Source organism: Macaca mulatta, chromosome 15 (assembly GCF_049350105.2).
Source record: "Macaca mulatta isolate MMU2019108-1 chromosome 15, T2T-MMU8v2.0, whole genome shotgun sequence".
Lineage (NCBI taxonomy): Eukaryota > Metazoa > Chordata > Mammalia > Primates > Cercopithecidae > Macaca > Macaca mulatta.
Genome location: NC_133420.1, coordinates 64,884,476 through 64,904,116, shown reverse-complemented (window position 1 = coordinate 64,904,116; position 19,641 = coordinate 64,884,476). Strand labels below are relative to the sequence as shown.

General features: G+C 39.4%; 2 protein-coding genes across 9 annotated transcripts in view; one reads left to right on the top strand and one right to left on the bottom strand.

Annotated features, from left to right (window-relative positions):
• The window catches only part of SPATA31F1 (SPATA31 subfamily F member 1), a 75,347-nt gene extending 65,724 nt beyond the window's left edge, over positions 1–9,623 (bottom strand). Inside the window, exon 1 of the mRNA XM_077965811.1 lies at positions 9,400–9,623. The gene's annotated coding sequence lies outside the window, so the exon portion shown is untranslated. The remainder of the gene's footprint in view (positions 1–9,399) is intronic.
• The window catches only part of PHF24 (PHD finger protein 24), a 293,212-nt gene that overhangs the window by 130,252 nt on the left and 143,319 nt on the right, over positions 1–19,641 (top strand). The window lies entirely within an intron of this gene.

The following is a 19,641-nucleotide window of genomic DNA, read 5'->3' as shown; positions in this document are numbered from 1 at the left end:
AATAAATGGTGCTGGGAAAACTGGCTAGCCATATGCAGAAAACAGAAACTGGACCCCTTCCTTACACCTTAAACAAAAATTAACTCAAGATGGATTAAAGACTTGCATGTAAAACCCAAAACCATAAAAACCCTAGAAGAAAACGTAGGCAATACCATTCAGGACCTAGGCATGGGCAAAGGCTTCATGACTAAAAAGCAATTGCAACAAAAGCCAAAATTGACAAATGGGATCTAATTAAAGAACTTCCATACAGCAAAAGAAACTAGCATCAAAGTGAACAGACAACCTACAGAATGGGAGAAAATGTTTGCAATCTACCCATCTGACAAAGGTCTAATATCCACAATCTATAAGGAACTTGAACAAATTTGCAGGGAAAAAAAAAGTCAAAAAGTGGGCAAAGGATATGAGCAGACACTTCTTAAAAGAAGACATTTATGCAGCTAACAAACATGAAAAAAAGCTCGTCATCATTGGTCATTAAAGAAATGCAAATCCACAATGAGATACCATCTCACACCAGTCAGAATGGCGATCATTAAAAAGTCAGGAAACAACAGATGCTGGCGAGGCTGTGGAGAAACAGGAATGCTTTTACACTGTTAGTTCAACCATTGTGGAAGACAGTGTGGTGATTCCTCAAGGATCTAGAACCAGAAATACCATTTGTCCCAGCAATCCCATTACTGGGTATATACCCAAAGGATTATAAATCATTCTACTATAAAAACACATGCACAGGTATGTTTATTGCAGCACTGTTTACAATAGGAAAGACTTGGAACCAACCCAAATGCCCCTCAGTGATAGACTGGATGAAGAAAATAGGGTACATATACACCACGGAATACTATGCAGCCGTTAAAAAGAATGAGATCCTTTGGGAGGCCGAGGTGGATGGATTATGAGGTCAGGAGATTGAGACCATCCTGGCTAACATGGTGAAACCCCGTCTCTACTAAAAATACAAAAAACTAGCCAGGCGTGGTGGCGGGCATCTGTAGTCCCAGCTACTCGGGAGGCTGAGTCAGGAGAATGGTGTGAACCTGGGAGGCAGAGCTTGCAGTGAGCCGAGACCACGCCACTGCACTCCAGCCTGAGCAACAGGGCGAGACTCTGTCAAAAAAAAAAAAAAAAAAAAAAAGAATGAGATCATGTCCTTTGCAGGGACATGGATGAAGCTGGAAGCCATCATTCTCAGCAAACTAACACCAGAACAGAAAACCAAACACTGCGTGTTTTCACTCATAAGTGGGAGTTGAACAATGAGAACACATGGACACAGGGAGGGGAACAACACGCAGTGGGGCATGTTGGGGGTGAGGGGCAAGGAGAGGGAGAGCATTTGGACGAATACCTAATGCCTGCAGGGCTTAAAACCTAGATGATGGGTTGATAGGTGCAGCAAACCATCACGGCACATGTATACCTATGTAAAAAACCTGCACATTCTGCACATGTATCCCGGAACTTAAATAAAATAAAATAAAATAAGAATGGTCCAGTAGAGAGAGTAGAATTGGTATCCAGTTTTTTTTTTTTTTTGTTTCTTCCTTTCAATCTGCCCATCAATTCCTTGACTCTCTTCTACTCACAGCAACACTCTCCTCTGGAGAGGTTCCCCTGCTCCACTCCATGTAGTTCTCATTCAGCTGCCAATTATAGCGCCCCACTTCCTAACACAAGGTGGGCGTGAGACCCAGACCTAGCCAATTGTAGAGTCTCATCCCTCTGGCCACAGTGGTCGTTCCAGTAATGGGCACATGACCCAGGTCATTCCAATCACCAACTTTCCCTTCGCTTTTTTTTTTTTTTTTTTCTGTCATAGGATCTTTATTTTACACATTTGCATCACAGCAAGGTAATCCATCCCATGCATTATCCTGATTTGAACCCCCATCCATTATGTTTCTGTTAATACTCAGTGACTGTCAGTGTTTAAAGAAATTTGAAAACTCTTTCTGCATCCTAATCTAACCTGAAAAGCAAAACGATATTTATAAATTTGCGACCCCTTACCAAATGAAACTTACTTCTGGATTAGGTATGTCTGACTTTGTTGTGAGGTCACATGATTAGACAACGCCAGTTTACAATCTGAAAAGGCTGCTCAAGTAGTCAAGAAACTCCCTATGTGGACAGGATTTTCAGATCCTTTCCATTGTAGTATCTTAAATGCTAAGAAGGCTTAACCTCTAACCCTCCTATCTGATCTGGCTGCCCACTACAAAACCTCAAACCTTACTGTCCTGGGGGTGAGTTTTACTTTGACCTTTACTGACTTCATCTAGAAATTCTCCTTCCCAAATGGGTTTTGAGACTTCCTGCCGTTAGACTTGCAGCCATTAGAATTCTAATAGACCCTGATTAAACATGAACAAATCCTTGCTCCCTCACCTACTTGTGCCACTCTCTCAGTGTGCTTTCTTTAAACCATATCTGAGGGGATATGTATGCCCCATGCCCTAGCAATGAGCCATCTAAATACATTTTCTATTTTTCTAGCATAAACCATGCAGAAAGGACACAGATACTGCTCCAGACTGCGAGGCCCCTGGGGAATTTGGAGTAGGTTCAGCTTGCCAATCAAGAATCACGTTCCAGGTGGTGACCCAGTATTAGCATCAACTCAGGTGGATGTCTTTTAAAGACTCCCTTCCTAAAACAGACTAGGGAAAATTAAAGAGCAATTGTTTTGGAATATTTAATAGTTCTAAATTAATACCTTTTTGATGTATCTTGAGCTATCAAGTCAATGTCTAACTTCTTTATCAGGGAAGCCATTAATTTGCTGAATTCTAAAAAGAAAAAAAAAGCAGCCGCCCACAGACATCCTGGACTCAACACATTCTAAATCTGTTCAAAGGCCAGGGTTAGGTCAGAGAAAAGCAAAGGGGTGAGGCATGACTGTGAAAACAGGAGTGTAAGAGGTGACCAGGATCTGTTTCCTTTAAAATTCAGTACCTTGGCAGCGTGAAGAATAAATGGTTCTGCTATTCTTCTGGGTGTATGCAGCAGGGCTAACAACCTCATCAGACTGTTAGTATTCTAAGAGCCTTCCTTGAAGGAAATGTTATATGATGGGAGAGATGGCCAGAATGCTATTCCCAACTGGAATAGGCATGTTTTTCACTCTTCCTATGTCCATAAGGACTGGCTTCTTGCAGACAACCCTTTTACATGTTAAAACAAGGCACACATTTTAGTCTTGAGGAAGAACACTAAATATAGGCCTTAGCAATAATATGCAGCATTAGTATGTGCTGTCTTGATAAAATTCTCCTAAGCTTAAAAAATACATTTTTCACATTAGCTGCTGGAAGAAATTTCTAAGATTTTTCATACAGATGCTAAGAAAGAGATGTTTTCTCTTTTCACTGGGGCTGCTAAACTGGTATGACATAATTCTGAAATGGTCTCCAGCTAGATTCTTAGTCTCCCAGCTTGTCAAAACCCAAGCTTGGTGGGAGCAAAAGGGGCCACAGAGAGACCCAAGGTTGTAAAGAAATGACATTTTTAACGATTTGAACTCAGCTCCACCCCTTGACTTCCCAATTTTCTGTTATATGAATCAATAAATTCCTTTATCCTCTCAAATTTGTTTGAATTGGATTTCTGTCATGAAAGAGAGTTCAGGAATCTGAAGACAGAATTGATTTGATGAGTAAGTTTGAGGTGATGCGAGGAAGGAGTGAGTCAGTGGCAGAATAAAAAAGTCTGTTTTTGCAAGCAAACACATTGTCACATATAATATATAATATATAAAGTTCTTATATACCACCCCTGCTATGTCACTGGGGATATAGGCTTAAGGGCAGTATTATATAATGAACACCGAGTAATGTTTGTGAAATTAGAATTTCAGCATTAAACGATTTTGTAATCTTGGGCAATATAAATGTCAACTATTAATATAACTTGAATATTTACTTTATTCAAGGCATTAGACTAAGTGTTTTATCTACATTATTTTATAAAATCCTCATTTCATAGATGAGAAGACTAAGACTCAGAGATATTAAGAAACCACCCCCAAGGACACATATCTACTAATTGCAATTTTGGGGTATGAATGTAGATCTCTCTGGCTCCAGAATCCACGCTTGAAAAATATTTATTGAGCTATAATATACAGACTATAGCATGCATACCAAATCCACCCACATAAAGTAGACAATTCAATGGTTTCTGGTATATTCAGATATGTGCAACCAACATTAGAGTTTTAGAACATTCTCATCACCTCAAAAAAGAAACACTGTACCTTTTATCTACCACATCTCTTTCCTCCCAGTTCTTAGGTAACCAGTAATCCACTTTCTGCCTCTATAGCTTTTTCTATTCTGGACTTTCATATAAATGGAATCATATAGTATACTATCTATTATGATTGGTTTCTTTCACTTAGCATAATGTTTTCAAGGTTCAGTGTAGCATGTAGCAGTATTTCATTCTTTTTAATGGCTGAATAATATTCCATTGTATGGTTATACCATATTTTGTTTATCCATTTATTTGCTGATGAACATTTGGGTTGTTTCCATCTTTTGGCTATTATAAATAACGCTGCCATGAACATTCATGTAAAAGTTTTTGTGTGGACATGTGTTTTCATTTCTATTGGGAATATACTTAGGAGTGAAATTGCTGGGTCATATGGCAACTGTTTAACCTTTTGAGGAGCTGCCAAACTGTTTTCCAAAGCAACTGCACCATTTTACATTCTCATCAGCAATGTATGAGGGTTCTATTTCTCCAAATCCTCCTCAACACTTGTCGTTATCTGACTTTTTGATTCTAGCCATCCTAGTGAGTATGAAGTGGTAACTCGTTGTGGTTTTGATTTGCATTTCTCTGATGACTAATGATGTTGAGCATCTTTTCATGTGCTTATTGGCTATTTGTGTAACTTATTTTTGAGAAATGTCTATTGAGATCCTTCGTCCACTTTAAAATCTAGTTATTTATCTTTCTGTTACTGAATTATAAGAGTTCTTTTTGAATTTCAAATACAAGTCCCTTATCAGATATATGATTTGCAAATACTTGCTTCCATTTTTGAGTTGCCTCTTCACTCTCTTGATAGTGTCCTTTGATGAGCAAGTTTTTATTTAATTTCAATAAAGTCCAATTTATCTATTTTTTCTTTTGTTGCCTGTGCTTTTGGTGTCATATCCAAGAAGTCATGGCCAAGTCCAACATTATGAATGCTTTCCCTTATGTTGTCTTCTAAGAGTTTTATAGTTTTAGCTTTTTGTTCAAGTCTTAGATACAACTTTGTGTATGGTGTGAGCTAAGGGTCCAAATTCATCCATTTGTATGTGGATACAAAAGAAAACAGTTGGCCAGGCATTGTTTGTTGAATGTATTTTCATTGTTGTTGTATTTTCTCATCGACCGATCTTGGTAGCCTTGTTGAATAGTTGTCCATAGATGTATGGGCTTATTTTTGTACTCTTAACTCTATTTCATTGATGTATATATCTATCCCTGTGCCAGTACCACACTGACTTAATTACTGTTGCTTCGTAGTAAGTTTTGAAATTGGGAAGTGTGAGTCCTCTTACTTTTTTTTTTTTTCCAAGATTTCTTGGGCTATTCAGGGTCTCTTGCAATTCTATATTGAATTCTATATTGAATCTATATGAATTTTAGAATCATCTATCACTTTCTAAAACAATGTCAGCTGGGATTCTGGGAGGCATTGTTTCGAATCTATAGATCAATGTGGGGAATATTGTTATCTTAATGATGTCTTCCAATCCACGAAAATGGGGTTTAAAAAATCTTTACTTAGCTCTTCTTTAATTTCTTTCAACAATGGTTTGTAGTTTTCAGAGTAAACGTTTATTGTTGTTGTAGTTGTTTTGGGTTTTCTTGTGTGTGCTTTTTTTGAGACAGAATCTCGCTCTGTCACCCAGGTTGGAGTGCAGTGGCACAATCTCGGCTCACTGAGACCTCCACCTCCTGGGTTCAAGCAATTCTCCTACCTCAGCCTCCTGAGTAGCCAGGATTACAGGTGCCTGCCACTATGCCCAGCTAATTTTTGTATTTTTAGTAGAGACAGGGTTTCACCATATTGGCCAGGCTGGTCTTGAACTACTGACCTCAAGTGATCCACCCGTCTCAGCCTCCCAAAGTGCTGGGATTACAGGCATGAGCCTCCACGCCTGGCCCAGATTATAAGTTTTGCAAAACTTATTCCTAAGTATTTTATTGTTTTGATGCTATTAGTAATGGAATTGTTTAAAATTCCAGTTTTGTATTGTTCATTCAAGTACATCGAAATAAAATTAAGTTTGTATATTGATCTTGTAGTTTGCAGCCTTGCTGAACTTATTTATTAGTTCTAACAGGTTAAGTGGATTCCTTAGTATTTTCTATATACAAGATCATATCATCTGCAGATAGTTTTATTTTTCCTTTCTCATTTGGATGTTTTTTACTTCATTTTATTGCCTTACAGCCCTGACTAGAACCTCCAATACAATGTTGAGTATAAGTGGTGAGAGTGGACATACTTGTTTTATTCCTGATCTTAGCAAGAAAGCATTCAGTCTTTTACCATTAAGTATGATGCTACTATTGAGTTTTTAATAGATGCCCTTTATCAGATTAAGGAAATTTCATTCTATTCCTAGTTTGTTGAGCATTTTTATTATAAAGGGGGTATTCCCTGGTTGATCTTAAGCCATGCTAGAAGAGTATCAGAGAGTCTCTACCAATGAGATTGCTCCTCTCACTAAGTCAACAGCCCCCCACCTATTCTCTCTGCTAGTGGCAGTGTGAGTAAGGTAGGGATGCAGTAAACATTGAAAGAGCTCACTCAAGGAATGCAGTGATTATGGCCTAAAAAAAATTTCAAAGCCATGGTTGGAAGGCATGTTGTTCTATATTTATATATATATTATAAAATCCCAAAGGGTATATTTAACAATTCAGAAAACAAGTGATCATTTCACATTTGACTATATCCTCTGCATAAGACTTGAATTTGTGGTCATGATTAATGAAATTCAGTAATAACCACTGGGAGAGTCTTAAGAAGTCAGTATTCACAGGTGGCAAGATGATTTAATTAGTGCTAAATAAATGATAGGAAGCTATAAAGACAAGAAGATCTATATTGTCTTGATACAAACAGGTTCTGAAGAGTGACAATAGCATCATTACTTTCTGTTATGTGGGAGATGTGAAATTAACCAGAATTGGTGCATCTGATAATAAAGACAGAAAGAGATGGTACTTAGACTTGAACAAGAACAGTGCCTAGACACCACCAAGAAGCTTTATGTGCACTGACATAGCAGTAAACAAATATGTAAGTACCATTTCCTTAGACATTATCTCAAATCTTCATTAATAAAACATTACACTTCACATGAGCCCATGGATTTTGCAGTAGATACTTTAATCAAATTGTTTACATACTTAAGAACCTTGCAAAAAAATATCTGGGATCCTGCCACACTTTAAAGGTGGTCCTGGAGGCAGTACAGTCAACCTGATTTGGAGTAAGGGCTCTGGATTCAGAATACGTAGATTCCACATATTAGTTATGTGATCTTAGGGAGGTTGTTTAATCTTTCTGTACCTCAGTTTCTACAGCTGTATAATGAAAATAATAAAAGTATAGTACTTCATAGTTGTGTGAAGTTTAAATGACTTAATATATGTATGTACAGTGTTTAGTATCTAGCATTTTGTGTCTAAAAGTGATAGCAAGCTGGGTGGGTGGCTCATGCCTGTAATCCCAGCTACTCCAGAGGCTGAGGGAGGAGGATTGCCTGAGCCCAGGAATTTGAGACAATAGTGAGCTATGATCACACCACTGTACTCCAGCCTGGGTAACAGAGAGAGACCCCATCCCCCCCCCCAAAAAATAGCAAAATACAGTATTGCCTTAGTCCATTTTGTGCTGCTATGACAAAATACCACAGACTAGGTAATTTATAATGAACAGAAATTAATTTCTTACAGTTCTGGAGGCTGGGAAGTCCAAGATCAAGGCACCAACAGTTTGGTGTCTGGTGAGGACCTGGTCTCTACTTCCAAGGTGGTGCCTTGAGCACTGCATCTTCCAGAGTGAGGGAATGCTGTTTTTCACATGCAGAGGAGCAGAAGAGTCAAGAGAGTAAATGACTCTTGAAAGCCCTTTTTAAAAGGCATTAAACTAACCCAAAAGGGCAGAGCCCTCATGGGCAAATCACCTCTTAAAGGTCCACCTCTATATACTATTACAATGGCAATTAAATTTCAAGGAGTTTTGGAGGGAACAAACATTTAAGCCATAGTAAATACTATATTTACCTCCCTTATAGTCCTTATTGGTAAGTTTCATGACCTTGAGGACAAAATGAGTTCTTGTTTGTATCCCCCACAAGATGAGATGAATTGATTTTTACGGTATAGAAACTGAATTTATCTGGAAACAGGTATGCCAAATGTACATAAACTATAAATATATAAATAAAATAATTTAAATAAGGTCCTCAGCATTTCATTTGTACTTCTTCAGTTATTTCTTTATAATTAGCTATCAGTGGTTTAATTATTTTTCATATTCTTTGTGTTGCCCTCACTTTCTTCGAAGCACCTGGTTTGGTGTGTAATGCACATTAAAGCCTTCAGAACAGCTGGCTGTTTGAATAGTCTAAGGGATGAGGTTGCTGCAGCAAAAAGTGGGTTACACGACAGCCCAGCTTTCCTGCTGGAGATGGGAGACCAATACTCTCAGGAAACAGTGCACAGTCAGAGTTGGGTCATTTGGACATTCCGGAGGCCAGTAGAGTACTGCAGAGAGTGTCCGAATGCCAGTGTCGTGAGCCCGGAGGCCTAGGGTGGGCAGCGTGGCGAGAGAGCACGAGGGCCAAAGTCGCTGGAAGAGTCATTCTCACCCTTAACGGGCAGGAGCGCAACAAAGTGTTAGCGGCCTCGGCCCTGCGCCCCGTCCAGGCGGACGCTGTCCTTGCTGCAGTCGGCCGGCGGGTTCAGTCGCCGCAACGCAGTCCAGGGCGCTCCTAGGGGGCGCCAACTGGCGCCAACCTGGGCCTACGGCTCACGCGAGCCCATGGAACCCCACTCCCGCGTCCCCCCACACTAAGCACGCCGGCGCCCCTAGCTGATTCGAGAGGCCAGTACCTCGAGGCGCGGGAGGGCGGGGCGGAAAGCAGCGCGCGCCCACCTGCCGGCCAAGAAAGCCTCGCGTGGGCGCACGCGCCGCCGCCGTCCACGCTTCAACCCGCCAGCTCAGCCAGCGCTGCATGCTGCCGGCCCTCAACCCAGCAAGCCGGCCCTCGAGCTCTGCTGGGCAGCGTAGGGCCGGCAGTATAGAGTCCGCTGGCCCCGGACGGCCCTGGTAAGTGGTGACGGGGGCGGCGGGGACCCAACCGTTACCTGAGGGGCGGGTTTGCGGCCGTGGACAGTCCTTCGGGGACTCTGAAGTGCTTGCGTGGGAGCTGCCTCCAAGGTGGCCCTCGTGTCACTGGATGAACCCCGAGTGACAGCTGCCTCTATTAGGAGAAGGCCCTGAGGTGCTGCAGGGAACCGCCCCCATGAAGGTCCGCTGTGGGAATGGACTCCCAGGGTGCTCTCTGGATTTGCTGCCATGGGGAGCCCCCGTGTGGAGAGCACTGGCCCTTAGGGAGCCCTTCCGTGTCACTGTGGGAGAAGGCACAAGGGTGGTCTCTGGAGCTAGCTCAATGGAAGACCACCTGGGAACATAGGGGAGCTGCAGGAACCTCGTGATGGTGGAGTCCCCAGAGGACCCCCTAGAAAAGGAGGACCTGAAACTGTGCCCTTGAACTGTCAGAAGCAACCTCTGACTAGGGAGGGGAGATCCTGCCATGGGATCCATGAGTGACTTCCCACGGCTCCAAGGACTTTGGCGTTAATCTCCCTATAGGCCTCCATGTGCCCTCACTTGTCTTCTACCACCGCGGCCCAGAGGTGGAGGCCTTGTAGGGTCTCTTTCCATTCCCCTCTTTCCCTATTCGGATTTTTCTTCTCCATGGTAGCCCAGTTGCTCCATGCCGCATTTTAGTGGAGGTAGAAACTGCTGCAAGAGCACAGGGCCCCAAGCGGGGCATGAGGACCAGTGAGGCCTCTCAAGCAAAGATAGGAGATTTGAGCCCCTGGGTTTGACCGTCTAGAAGGAAGCAGTAAGATCAGGTGGAATAACAGACTTTGGCAGGTCTTGGAGTGAAAGACCTTTGAAGGAAAGAATAAAGGATGTATAGGATTTTTGAGCACCAGTGCGCTCGGCACTGTACTAGGTATGTTTAAACATCTCATATAACTCTTAAAACAGCTTTGTGAAATTATCTTCCTCTAAAATGAGATTTAGAAAGATTAAGGAATTTGACCAAGGTTACAAAGATTAAACTCATGAAATCTATTTTTCACAGATTTTATTTGGGAAGAAATGTAAAGGAGAGGAAGAAGCAAGAATGTACTCTTGGTTAAGTTTAAGAGCTACTATGGTTTGAATGTGCCTCCCAAAGTTCATGTGTTGGAAACATAATTCTCAATGCAACCATGTTGAGAGGTGGGGCCTAATAGGTGATTAGGTCTTGAGAGCTCTGCCCTCATAAATTAATTAACATTATCTCTGGAATGGGTAAGTCATGGCAGGGGGTTTGTTATAAAAGCGAGTTTCTTGCCCTTCCACCTTCTGCCATGAAATGATGCCACATGAAGGCCTTCACTGAAAGTGAAACCTCAATCTTGGGCTTCCCAGCCTCCAGAGATGTAAGATATAAATCTCTTGTTCTGTTATAGCAGCACAAAATAGACTAAGGCAAATCAAAAATAATAAATCTCTTAGAAGGAAACAGGAGAAAATATTTATCGCCTTGGATTTGGCAATAATTTCTTAGATTTTGACACCAAAAGCATGAGTAACAAAAGAAAAAACATAAAATATCAATATTTTTAAAATTCTATGCATAAAAGAGTACCATAAAGAAAGCAAAAAGACAACCCACGGAATAGGAGAAAATAGTTGCAAATCATACATCTGATAAAGGGATTAATATCCAGTATATATAAAGAACCCTACAACTCAACAAGAAAGAAACTTTATTTAGAAATGGGAAAAGGACGTGAATAGACATTTCTCCAGAGAAGATATACAAATGACCAATAAGCACATTTAAAACATGCTCAACGTCATTGGTCATTAGGAAAATGCAAATCAGAACTACAGTGAAGCTGGATGCAGTGGCATGTGCCTGTAATCCCAGCTACTTGGGGGGAGCTGAGGCAGGAGGATTGCTTGAGCCTAGGATTTTGAGATCAGCCTGGGCAACACAGGAGACCCAGCCCCAATTAAAACACACACACACACACACACACACACACACACACACACACACAATGAGATGTTTCTTCACACCCAGTAGGATGGCTATTTTAAAAAAAGGAAACAATGTGTGGTGAGGATGTGGAGAAATTGGAACCCTGGTGCTTTGCTGGTGGATATGTAAAATGGTGCAGCTGCTGTGGAAAACATTTCGTGGTTCTTCAGAAAGTTGAATCTCTATATGACCTGGCAATTCTGCTATATACTGATGTGTATATTTAAGAGAAATGAGATGTGGTATGGAAACCATCTAAAGTCCAAAATTTAGTAGCTCTTCCCTGATGTCAGAGAAATCACCTATATTTATTGTATTGGTTACATACCATCATCCCTGCTAAACCCAACTCACCATTCAGGTTCTATCTTTGAGGAAGCAGAGTGGATATGATGAGCTTGTGACTCCATAGTTTCTAGAAACAAGTTATGAAGATTTGGTTTCCTCAGCCCTCTCTGGCCCACTTTGACCTAGAGAAAGGGTGCTGATGCTGTGATCTCAAATAAACCCTTTGCTTTCCCCAGTCATCTTTACAGCATTTATTCAATGATTCGTGAACGCTTGCACTTTGTAAAGTGGTGGAAACTATCCCAATTGTTCCTTCCTCCTGAGATCAAAGAAAATTGAGACTTGCTTTTTCTATCTGTGAAACCCACTGATTTTTAGTGTTTCCTTGCTTCCATTTTCAGAAGTTTCTTTTGCTTTAGTATTGCCTGCCCCATCCCCAACCTGAATTTTCCTCAAGATCACTGTTACATTTTTAAAGCCTTTTATAAAAATCTGCCACTCCCATATAAGAAGCCAGTGAAAGCACATAAAGATACTTTACACTTAACATGCAGGATGAGGTGGTTCTTTCCTGCTTAGGGCTTCAGATTCTCCACAGCTTTGTAAATTTCTTTAGAGGATGAGCTGAGGGAGATGATCTCCCTAGATGCCTTTTTCTTCCCCATTTCTTCCCTAGCTCATGCTATGGAGCAGTCATATCTTCCTCCTACCTCTGCTTGCCTTTATAAATAGTCTCACTGCACTTTAAGCAGGTGCTCTTCAAATTCCATGCTACCCACATATGCATTGCTACCTGACAAACACTTCTCTTTCAATCATGGCTACAGCATTATATTGGTTTTCTATTATTATGTAACAAATGACCCCAAATGTGGTATCTTAAAACAACATACAACTTGTTATCTCACAGTTTCTGTGGGTCAGAAGTCCAGCTTGGTCCTTGCTTGTTGTCTCATAGGCTGCAGTTAAGGTGTTGTCTGGGCAGCATTCTCATTTGGAGGCTTGACTGGGAAAGAATCTTCTCCCAAGTTCACTCAGATTGTTGGCAGAATTCATTTCTCTGCAGTTTTAGGATTGAAGACCTTGGCTTCTTGCTGGATGTCAACTGGAGATTACTCTCAGTATCTAAAGTCCACCTGCAGTTCTTTGCCATGTGAGCTTTTCCAATATGGCCACTTCATTAAGCCAGAGCAAGTGTGCTAGAAGATGAAGTTATATAATGCAGTGTCATCATGGGAGTGACTTCTGCTCACCTTTGCCATGTTCTGTTAATTAGAATCAAGTCACATATCCACCCAGAGACTCAAGAAGATGGGATTACACAAAGCATGAACACCAGGAGGTGGGAATCATAAGGGGCCATCTTAGAGACTATCCCCACCAACAATAGCAAGAAGAAGTTTAAGTTCACCATTTACTCTCATTTCTTTCATGCCATTCAGCCAGATAGGTCTATTCTATTTTCTTGTCCCATTGTTGTTTAGCACCACCTTTGATTTTGTCCAGAAGTTTTTTCCATACCCTTCTCAAGTTACCACAGATTCTTTGACATTCATATTGTTCCTGTGATTACGTTTTCTATCTCTCTTTTCTTCCTTAATAAGGAAACAGGAAACCTCAATTCCACCTACCAGCTAAAGAAGTAATCATTTAGCATAATTTGTGGGGGTCTTTGTTAATTGATTTCCTTTTTAACCGAAGTGTCTTTCCTAGGACTTCTGTCAGCACAAGGAAAGCCAGTTTTTTTGTTTTGTTTTGTTTTTTCTCACTAGCCATTTATTTTTACCTATCACTAATCTCCGTTGAGAGAGGCAACTTGTCCTAGGCCATGCTAGGGATGCCGAGAATGCAAGGTTCTGACTGTTTCTTATCTGTTTCTCAGCGTTATATTTGCAATGAGCAACTTTTAGGGTTAAGGTAACGTCTACTCGTGAACAAAGATCAGGCTTGTTTCTTCTTACTGTAAAAGCAGTGAGTCCTCAAAGCTCAGTGTTTCTCTACTGTAATGCAGCCCACTGCATGTGCAGGCATCTATCATAGATGCTGTGCCAATCCCATGGGACTTGGGAGACAAGGGGAACTGATGCAAAAAAAAAAAAACAAAAAAAAAACATGGTGAAGCTTTTGTTGTGGCTGTACTGTGACTAATAAAGTCCTTTATCTCTGACTTGGGAGTCTTGCATCTTCTGCCAGCATTCACGAAACAGTAGTAGGATAGTTTGTTAACTTGTAAATAAAATCGCAGACCCTGTACTTTCTTTCTTTCTTTTTTTTTTCTTTTCACCCAGGCTGGAGTACAGTGGCGCGTTATCGGCTCACTGCAACCTCTGCCTCCCAGGTTCAAGTGATTATCCTACTTCAGCCTCCTGAGTAGCTGGGATTATAGGTGCCCACCACCATGGCCAGCTAATTTTTGTACTTTTAATAGAGACGGAGTTTTGCCATGTTGGCCAGGCTGGTCTTGAACTCCCAACCTCAGGTGATCTGCCCGCCCAAAGTGCTGGGATTACAGGCTTGAGTCACCGCACTTGGCACAATTCTTGACAATCACTACCATTTGTTTTTCTACAAGCTAAAGCTGATTTTGTTAATTTCTCAAGCACTGCAGGTGCATATCTTGAATACTGGAGTAACATCTCTTTTAATCAAAGTGTCCTGTAATATAAGTTTGATACTCATCTCAGTTAAGCATCAAGGGTGTTAGCCTAATTGGTTGCTTCCCCACAATTTTCTCCCAAAACTAAAGCTATGTCACTTTAAAAATAACTTGGTTAATCTGTGTTGTTTTTATTTGGATTTAGACTTTGTTTTCCTTTGATAATAATTTTTTTTTTTTTTTGAGACGGAGTCTCGCTCTGTCACCCGGGCTGAAGTGCAGTGGCACTATCTCAGCTCACAGCAAGCTCCACCTCCCAGGTTCATGCCATTCTCCTGCCTCAGCCTCCCAAGTAGCTGGGACTACAGGTATCCACCACCACACCTGGCTGATTTTTTGTATGTTTAGTAAAGACGGGGTTTCACCATGTTAATCAGGATGGTCTCAATCTCCTGACCTCGTGATCCGCCCACCTTGGCCTCCCAAAGTGCTGGGTTTACAGGCGTGAGCCACCGTGCCCGGCCCCCTTCCTTTAATAATTCTGCTCAGTGGATTTCTGCCCTCACAGATCCTGTGGTCAGGGCTGGAAAACAATTTGGGGTTTCTGTGTGTATTTGTTTGTTTTAAATATGCATAGCCTTGATATTCCTCCAGTGAGCAGGCTGCAAAAAAGTGAATTTAGTATGTTTCCATACTAATTTGAAGACTTCCAGGTCTACAAATCAATATTTTAAGACTTTTTAGCCTATGCCCTCTTTCTGATGAATATAGCAGTCTCATTGATGCTTCTCCTCCTAAATTCTGATGCTCCTCAGGGGACAGGTTTGCTCCACTATTTGATGAACTAGAGCTGTCTGCATATTCCTAGGAACCAGATAGCTAAGATGTTGAGTTTTGCCTTTCATAGTCTGCATGATATAAAAAATGAGGGGGTTTAAATGTTTTTTCAAATATAAATATTATAACTGTTAAACCTTTGCAATTCACTCATTTCTCTATCTTCCCACTGGAACTTCTGAATACACCATCCTGTGCTGAAAATACAGCTGATCCAATTTGCAAATGGAATCAGTGATTAATCACTGTGTTCCCCCTGGATTAAAGCAGTATCGTTTTCTTTTCTTATTCATAGCATGAATATATTACAATTTATTAAATAATTCATTTTTTTGAGGTTGTTCTACCTACTTATCAATATAAGCAGTGCTGCAATAAACATTCTTTTCACATATCCCCACAGATCAAAGAGGATCAGTGTCAGTCCATTTAGGCTGCTATAACAAAATGCCACAAATCAGACAGCTTATAAACAATAGACATGTATTTCTTATAGTGTAGGAAGCTAGGAATTCCAAGATCAAGATGCTGGCAGATTTGATATCTGGTGAGGGCCTGCTTTTTGGTTTATAGATAGTGCCTTTTTGCTGTGTCTTCGCATGGTGAAAGGGGTGAGGCAGTTCTCTGGGGACTCTTTTATAAGGGCACCAATCCCATTCACGAGGGCAGAGCCTCCCAAAGTCCCCACCTCCTAATACCATCACATTGGTTATTAGGTTTCAATATAATGAATTTTGGAGAGACACATTCAGACCATAGCAATAAATTTCTTGTATGGAGTAGACTTTTCTTCTTCAGTCAAAGTCGTATTAGTAGCTATCCATCTCTAGACCTCCCAACCACACAGACTCTCAGGACAAGTTTGAGCAATTTGTTTTTGTACCACTCCAGTCAAAGGCAAAACTTACCTTATACCTCACATGTTGCCCTTGTCTCTTAGAGGTGACCATTTTTAAATCAAAAGAAAAAGTGGTAGTTCTTTAATTAAAACTTTAAAATGATCCTCAGGTTGTGTATAGATCCAGTAATAGATCATGAAATCATTTTAGAAAGTCACTATTAGGATTGTTTTAATCAACTAGGACAGATAATATTTTTATGTTGAGAACACTCTGAATATTTTCTTCTAGCTATTTTGAAATATAAATTATTTTTAACTAAGTGATTTTAATTATATTTCCTCAATGACTAATAATGCAGAGGCTCTTTGTATGTTTGACTGTTTCTTTTTATCATTTGTATTATTAATTTTCTTTTTAGAGATAGGGTCTTACTTTGTTTCCCAGGCTGGAGTGTAGTGGCACAGTCATAGGTCACTGCAGCCTCAAACTCCTGGGGTCAAGCCATCTTCCTATCCCAGTTGCCCAAGTAGCTGGGACTACAGGTGCACATCACTGTGCCCAGCTAATTTTTTTTTTTACTTTTTGTAGAGACAGAGTCTCACTGTGTTGCCCAGGCTGGTCTCAAATTCTTGGCCTCAAGCGATCCTCCTGCCTTCACCTCCCAAAGTCCTGGGAACAATCTCTTATATCTTCTTTTTGTGGGGGTTGTTTGTTTTTTTTATTGCTGAATGAGTTTTGAGAGGTCTTTATTCTAGATACAAGTCCTTTATCAGACATGTGATTTGCAAATATTTTCTGCCAGAGTGTGGCTTGTCCTTTCATTCTCTCAACCATATCTTTTAAGGAACAGAAGTTCTTAATTCTGATGAAGTAGAATTTATCAATTTTTTTTAATGGATCATTTTGGTATTGGACTAGTAATTTTGTGTATGGTAGAAGATATAGGATTGAAGTTCTTTTTAAAAGTGAAAATATGCAATTGTTCTAGTACTATCTATTGAAGACTATTGTTGAAAATCAATTGGCCATATATGTAGGAATCTATTTTTGAAATCTCTGTTGTTTCATAGATCTGTTTTTCAGTCTTTATTCCAATACCACACTGGTGCTATTCTAAATGATACTTAAATTTTTTTTCAAATTATTCATTGATAATACATAGATATATGACTGATTATTGCATATTTACTTTATATTCTGTGACCTTACTAAACTCACTAGTTCTGCTGTCTTTTTATCTGTGAGATTGTCTACAGAGACAATAATGTTGCTTGTGAATAGGGACACTATTTGTTTCTTTGCAATCTGTGTATCTCTTATTTCTTTATCATGTTTTATTGCATTGGCTAACTTGAGTATTATGTTGAAAATGAGTGGTGAAAGTGGGCTTCTTTGCATTGTTCCTGCTAGTAGGGAAAAGTATTCAGTCTTTTACCACTGAATATGATATTAGCTGTAGGACTTCTGCAGATGCCCTTTATCATGTTGAGGAAGTTCCCATCTATCCTAGTTTTTCGAGTGTTTTTGTCATGAACAGTCTTGGATTTTGTCAAATGTATTTTCTGCATCTAATGAGTTGATCATATTGTTTTTTCTTCTTTAACCTATTGATATTGCAGATTACATTAACTGATTTACAAATGTTTAACCAGCCTTGCATTCCCTATGGCATACCCCCACTTAGTCATGAAAATTTATATTTTTTTATATAGTTTGATTTGTTCGCTAATTTTTTCTTAAGAAGTAAATAAGAAGTTAGTGTCTTTGATTATGAAGAGTACTTGCTATACTTTTCTTGAAATTTGCCTCTTTTAGCATTAAAACAGCACTCACTTTGCCCAGGCACACTGGCTCATTTCTGTAATCTCAGCACTTTGGGAGGCTGAGGCAGGAGGATCACTGGAAGCCAGGAGTTCAAGATCAGCCTGTAAGACCCCATCTCTCTCTATGTATATTTTAAATAGTGCTCACCTCAGAATGAGGTGGCAAGTACTACCTCGTCTTCAGTTTTATGGAAGAGTTTGTGGAGATTTGGTGGGCAGTATTCTTCCTTCAGTGTTTAATAGAATACCAGTAAGACCATCTGGGTCTAAAATTTTCTTCGTGTGAAAGCTTTTAATGACAGTTTCAAGTTTTGTATTAGATATAGGCTATTCAGGTTATCTGTTTCTTCTGGAGTGATATTTTATAGTTTATATCTTTTAATTAAATTATATTTAATCTGTTAAATTTGTTGGCATAAAGTTATTCATAATATTCCTTTTCTCATTGTAATACCTGTAGACTGTTTTATAGTACTCCTCAATTCCTGATATTGGTAATTTGTGTCTTCTCTCTTTTTTACTGGGTCAATCTGACTAGAGTTTTATCATTTGTTCTCAAAGAATCAGTTTCTGATTTCATTAAGATTCTATATTGTTTTTCTGTTTTCTATAGTATTGATTTCTGCTATCTTTATTGTTTCCTTCTGCTTTCTTTGTGTTTAATTGACTTTGCTTTTCCTAGTTTATTAAGGTGGAATCTTAATTTATTTGAGTTTTTTATTTTTCTAATATCAGTATTTATTGCTATAAATTTCCCTTTAAATTTGTATTTATAAAATGTGTTTATAAATTTAACTGCTTTAGCTGCATACCACAATTTTTGATACATTACATATTCAATTTCCATTAGTTCAAAATATTTTTAATTTTCCTTTTGAGTGTTTCCTTTATCCATGAGATATTTAGAAGTATGTTATTTAGTTTCCAGATATTTGAGGATTTTCCAGATATCTTTCTGCCACTGATTTCTAACTTCTATTGTATTTAGAGAACATACTCTGTATAATGGAAAACTTCTAAATTTATTCAGTCTTATCTTATGGCCCAGAATGTGGTATATCATGCTTACTGTTCTTTGTGTTTTTGAAAAGAGTGTGTACTTTGCTGTTGTTGGATGAAATCATCTACAAATGTTAATTAGTTCAAGTTGCTTGCAAGTATTGTTCAAATCTTCTGTAAGCTACTGATCTGTATATTTATTTTCCCAATTATTGTGAAAGGGGCTGGAAATCTTCAATTATAATTGTGGATTCATCCTTGCAATTCTATCAGGTTTTGTTTCCTGTACTTTGATGCTGTGCTACCAGATGCTTAAACATTAGGATTTTTATATCCTTTTGATGAGTTGAATCTGTTACCATTCTGAAATGATCCTTAATCTGGTAGTATTCCTTGCTATAAAATCTATTTTGACTAATATTAATATAGCCACTCCAGCTTTCTTCTGAATAATATTAGCATTATATATATATAAAATATATATAAATGTATATATTATATATATCCACACATAACATTTTAAACTTACTTGTGTCTTTATATTTAAAATGGGTTTCTTTTTTAAAAAAACTTTTAGGTTAAGGGGTACATGTGCAGGATTGTTATATAGGTAAATTGTGTGAACACAGGAGTTTGTTGTGCAGAGTATTTCATTACCCAGATAATAAATGTAGTACTGATAGGTAGTTTTTCGATCCTCACCCTCCTTCCACCCTCTACCCTCAAGTAGGCCCCAGTATCTGTTGTTTTCTTCTTTGTGTCCATGTGTACTCAATGTTTAGCTTCCCACTTGTAAGTGAGAACATGTGGTGTTTGGTTTTCTGTTCCTGTGTTCATTTGCTGAGAATAACGGCTTCCAGCTCCTCCATGTCCCTGCAAAGGACACGATCTCATTC